We start from the raw sequence: 5,628 nt of genomic DNA on the forward strand, positions 1-5,628 counted from the left end.
GAAATTCATAGATTACGTAACTCAGCACATTATTGAATAGTCTGAAAGATAAAAAACTTTGCCGAAGAAGGTACGTAGATGGAGCGCATACAAACAATTTTATAACGCTTCGAAGATTGATTGTTGAAGCCATATGCAAGAGATCAATGTTTCTACCAGCACTACCGGCCGGTATTATATTTAGAGGGCAATATGGGAAGAGGCCCCAAAACGCCCCTTCCCTGGGCAAAACGCCTTTTGGGTATCTCATCAAGTTTATCGTATTTTGTATGGCCGTAACGAAACTGGACTTAAAATTATGCAGGTTACGCAAAAAAAAGTGTCAAAATAAAAAATGGGAAGGTTGGAAAAGCCGGATTTTTTTCACGTTTTGATGAAATATCTAATATTTCGGCAAGGCATGCGTCTCCTCGCACTATCCATACCAGAATGCTGATTCGCCGACGCGTGGTGCGTTGTTCCCAAAGAGCTGCCAGCTTGAAAGCGTTTTGTCTCATGAGTTTTCAGGCAACGAAACATGATTAATATATTCTACAGTTTTTGAATGGCATCAGCCAGCTACAATGTTTAACTGTTGCATGAGGTAAAAATACCCGATAAAAATATTCGATACAGCTAAGACATTGAAGCAGTATTTGCTTAGAATGTTTTGAAATAACATTCAGATAAATTATTGGTCCAGGTAGTTCGGCAGTGCTGCCAGAATAAACAGTTTTTTGCATATGGGTTAAACAACCAGTTTCGAAGCGTTATAACTTTTTTTTGAAGACGTTTCAGCAACGTTCTTTCTTCAGCAAAGTTTTCCGGCATCTTGTGGAGTATATTTTAAAGCAATGTATCACTTGGCTTACGATCAACTGCAACACCTAGGAGTAAAAATGAGAAAATTTACGTTTCTCATACTAATTTCCATACAAAATTCAAACGCGATGCGAAACCAGGAAGCAACCAATTGGGCTAAGATTCTGCACAGCTGTTTGGGACCGGATAGTTTCGAAAAACTATTGATTTGAAAAATTGATCATGATGCCTCACTCTTTTGGTCAATTTGAATGAATGAAAACAATTGATGTTGGCTTGAAAACGAAAAAGTTGGATTTTGTCGAAATTTTCGGTAAAAAAGGCCTACGAGCAATAAAATGAATCAGTATTCCGACATCTCAATTTGAGTAATTCAGAAATCATCATTATTTCTTTGTAGGGCCATACAAAGGCCACAGAACAGGTTCCGGAAACCCGGAATATCCGGTTAAAAAGCCAACATAGAACCAGGAAATAAATCAGTCTTCCGACATTTCAAACTTTTCAGAATCTCATGACTTATAAGTAATAACATCATATATTTTAGGGTAGAACTGGCCATGCAATGGCCACGGAACAGCTTTCAGAAACCCGGATTTTTTTTTCTAGATATGTTAGATCAGAGATTGGAAACTAATAGCTTAGCTTAGCTTAGCTTGATTGACTGTACCCATCGTAGTTGCTAGTCGTGATTGGCCGTGAAACAACAAATAATGCACAGCTCACCAATTGAATAGTTTTCTCGGGACTAGAAAGCTATTCTCACTGTACATGCTTCGGAGTTTTTTTTAATTCAAGGCCAAGAGCGATGCCGGCCACGTCCTCACAGTCAATTAGGATAAGGGAAGGAAAATTAGTCCCACACTCGTTGCTACAAAATACCGAGGAACTCATTGCATCCCCAACAGCGCACTGGAAAGGAATAGTATTTACAATGTTGTGAAAACTCATATGTGAATATGTACGTTATGTGGAAGATATTGATTGTATTGGAGGTAACCACTTTCCCTTCAGTGGGACTCGAACCCATGACCCTACAGTAGTGATGGGCAAAATGGTTCAATTAAGTGAGCGGCTCTGAACCAAGCGTTCACTTGAATGAGCCGACTCATTTGAGCGGCTCGTTGACTCATTACAAAGTTTTTTTTGCGAAGGAAGCATACAAGTGTGGTGATAGCGATTAAGTTAAAAAAAATAATAAAATAAATTAAAGTCGAACAAGTATTTAAATGTACTGAAAAGCTAAAAAAAGAAATACAAGGCACTTATTATAAATCTTTGCATATCACAAATTCTTTAACATGTGATGTAAGCAAGCTTTGAAAGCTCAGTGCATATTGCTGGCAATTCGCCAAAAAGTAGGCAATTATATTGCACCTAATGAACGTGAAGGCATTCATGGTAAAATATGGCAACAAGGTATGAATGGAACGAATGGAGTGTTAACCCATCACTACCGGACCATGTCTCATATGTCTATAGATATGAGTAAAATGGTAGAAACAGTTTGAATTTTTGGCCGATGTGTTTAGGCGCATCAACGGTGAAACCTGCACCTGGGCGGAGACTACCGTAGCGTAGTGCCCATTCCTGGACCAGGACCTACAGGAGTAGGTCCGAGCAGCGGTGGACCTATAGGAATAGGTCCGTGTTCCCGGTGGCAGTAGTAGGCAGCGGGTAAGCGGGTGGCACCGCCCCTGCTGGTCGAAATGCCGCCAGAGGAAGCAGTGCCCGATGACAATCAAGTCAGAGAGCGGGTAGAACTGCTCTCTACTTTGATTGTCGTTCGGAGGTAGCGGCAATCGCTCCGATTAGGAGCGGTGATTGGATCGGTCACGACAACAAGCAAACTGTTTTATGATATTATGATATCTTGTATATTCAACTGTGTTTTTATTGATGATTAGGTGCTTGTTTAAAAATTTAAATTCGTCCAGTCAAAAGTTCGTCTAAATCCTTGTATATTTAGAATCAGACAACTGTGAGAAGGTATATGCTCTTTGCTCTCCGATTTCAGTCGGGTAATTTTTTTTTCGTTCTTAACATCATAACATCGAAACGCTCATCCCTGACAAGTTTCAGCGAAATTCTTGTCACCTTCGATAATTGCATTAATCGATGAATCATTTGAATCTAGAATCTTGCAGGAATCTTGCCCTAGGATTTTTTTCCCATATTTTAAAACGGCAGGTTGAAGGCTCTTGTTGAACCGGTAATCGACACAGAAAATCTAAATTTCGGCCTGTCCAGCTTTCCACGCTGGGTAAAGGCGGCAGAGTGTAAAATAATCGATTTTTTTTGGTGAAGACCACCCGTATAAAAAAGTACCATATAGCTTATCGAACAAACAATATATGTACGATATATTCTATTGTAAACCCTAAATTCAATGGTATATCTATTGTTTAAAAATCTAGTAGCGAAATTATAATTACTGTTTAACAATGAAGATACAGTACAATGTATGGTTACAATAAATACTAATATATTCCAAATGTATTGTATTAGAATTGCTTAGAACCAAATTTCATATTTTTTATTTTTTTTATGTGTTACTGAAGAAACTGTATATACGGTACGGGCTACTGTGTTCTCGGTCGAAAACACATAGTAATATTATTATTGTGCTGAAACATCACAACGATTAAATTAGCCTCACACTTTGGAAAACGGTTCTGCCGGACGTTTATTTGTTGCTCCAGTTGAAAACCGAAATGAGTGACATTAACAATCTTATACTTTTGAATCAACTGGAAGTACAGTTAAATATGTATATAGGATACACCACATGATCGTTTTGACTCATATATTTAAAAAAATCTTACTCGGCAGATCCGTAGCAATCGTGCAACTATATGTTAAGTTTATTCTTTACATTATGGAAATGATTTGCATTCGCAGTAGGATCATACTTTTGGTACAACCCTTTAAATAAGCCATTTGGTGATGTGCTATACAGCGCACCACTTCCGAAATTAGGTTTAACGTATGGATTGTGAGAAAAATCCAATTTCAATAGCGGCTATAATTCGGTTTTCTACTGAATTTATAATATTATAATACTGTTTAACTAACTGCATCGTGAAAACTCGCATAAGCGCAACGGTTGAGCCTTTTTCATGTTACTAAAATTGTGTTTATATTCGAATGGCGGTAATTGAAGGAAAATTTCGTTGTAATCCTTAGTGCTTAAATGTGCATACTATATTATCTACAATGCAGAAAGTAAAAATCGAGGTAAAAACTTACCTTAAACTGAAACTTTTTGAAACCACCGAATCACCTGACGGTTTATGATTTAGTGGCCGCCGGGGAATATAGTGAAGTTGATGATCTAGAAGTAAATATTGTCCAAACATGGTTTTTAATTTCCATACTTATGCTAAGTTCAGATAGGGCAAATAAGTTGAGCAATTTACTTCGGTTGCACATTTGAAGGCCTTCATTCCATTCACTAGAATAAAAAAAAGTTAAACACATTTAACTTCTAGAAACTTAATCGAATTCCACTGAGATTATTCAGTTGCCCAATCTAAACTTATTAATACATACCTACCTGAAACATATCTTTGCTCTGAACTCAATGTTTTCCAATAATCTTGACTGGTCCAGACAGCTGAGGCACAGGAAAATAAAACTTCGAACCATCATCGGTTCGAGGCGCGAAAAATAAAATCAATGCGAAAAAACCAAATGTAAACATGTCAAATTACTATTTTTGTCGAAATATTCCTTCAGTTCTGCTTTACCGACCTCACATACTACACTGAAAAAATGTGTGAAATATATCGCAATTTTTTTCATGCTGAAATTTTTCACACAATATAAAAACATTATAATCTATTGTTTTGCGAATAAATATGTATGGAAAAATGCCAAATTTTGTATTGTTACGATGCTTAACCACCCGTATATTCTATTTCGAAAACTTCAATTACTATTGATTGAATGGTTGATTACAATACATTGTATTGTGATTCCACTGTTATGTCAACATTAAAATGTATAGTGAATTTATGGTTTACAATGGTAATGTTACATTACGTTATATTGTTTTTGTATTATATTTTTTATTCGGGCACCTTTCTTCACTTGGCAGCTCACTTCTAGGCACATTCGTTTTCGGCTCTGAACTGTCAATATTCAGTTGAATATTAGTCATTGAATATTTATGCACATTCTACAAATCGATAAATTATCTGAAATCTGAACACGTTTTATTGAGTAAAATAATGTATCACACAGAACTGAATCCGATTTGCATCCGCGAGGCCCTTTCAACGGAAAACATCAATACAAACAATGCTAATTTTGTTTTTTGCTGCACATAATAGTGCTGTCCAATGAGAGCTTGAAGTAATTCCGAGTTTCTTCATGTCCTGCTCATGCCCATTTGTTGACAAAAAAGAACGAGCAGGACGGGAACAACTTCGAGCTACTTCGAGCTGCTCATTGGACAGCACTAATAAGCACACTGAGTAACAGCCGAATGCAAGAGTTGGTGGAGCAGTCCTTTGACTATGTCATTCTATGTTTTGAATAATCATGCAATGTTTGTCAAAATTCGGACCGAAGTTGCTTCATGAAGATGAATATTTTATGCTCTGAATGGCGACTTACCGGTGTGTAAAAATAAATTGGTCACTGTACTGTTTGAGCTGGAGGAAAGCCCACTGGCGTTCCTGGGTGAGGGGAAGGGAAAAAAGGCCTTTTCGACAGTGAGCTTTGCTACAGCTAGTGTCGAACAGTAAAGCGACCGATTGATTTTTACACACCGACAAGCCGCCATTACCGAGCGTGGAATGGTTCCTTAGCGTACAAAAAAGC

At 37.4% G+C, this 5,628-nt stretch overlaps 1 long non-coding RNA gene across 1 annotated transcript; it reads right to left on the reverse strand.

The window, feature by feature from the left end:
• Nucleotides 1-4,048: 4,048 nt before the first annotated feature.
• On the reverse strand, nucleotides 4,049-4,555 carry LOC134227941 (uncharacterized). The gene is made up of 3 exons (XR_009983797.1): nucleotides 4,358-4,555; nucleotides 4,221-4,255; nucleotides 4,049-4,135 (listed from the first exon to the last, which is right to left on the reverse strand). It is a non-coding gene; the product is annotated as an uncharacterized LOC134227941 (long non-coding RNA).
• Nucleotides 4,556-5,628: the final 1,073 nt, after the last annotated feature.

This window comes from Armigeres subalbatus, chromosome 3 (assembly GCF_024139115.2).
Source record: "Armigeres subalbatus isolate Guangzhou_Male chromosome 3, GZ_Asu_2, whole genome shotgun sequence".
Lineage (NCBI taxonomy): Eukaryota > Metazoa > Arthropoda > Insecta > Diptera > Culicidae > Armigeres > Armigeres subalbatus.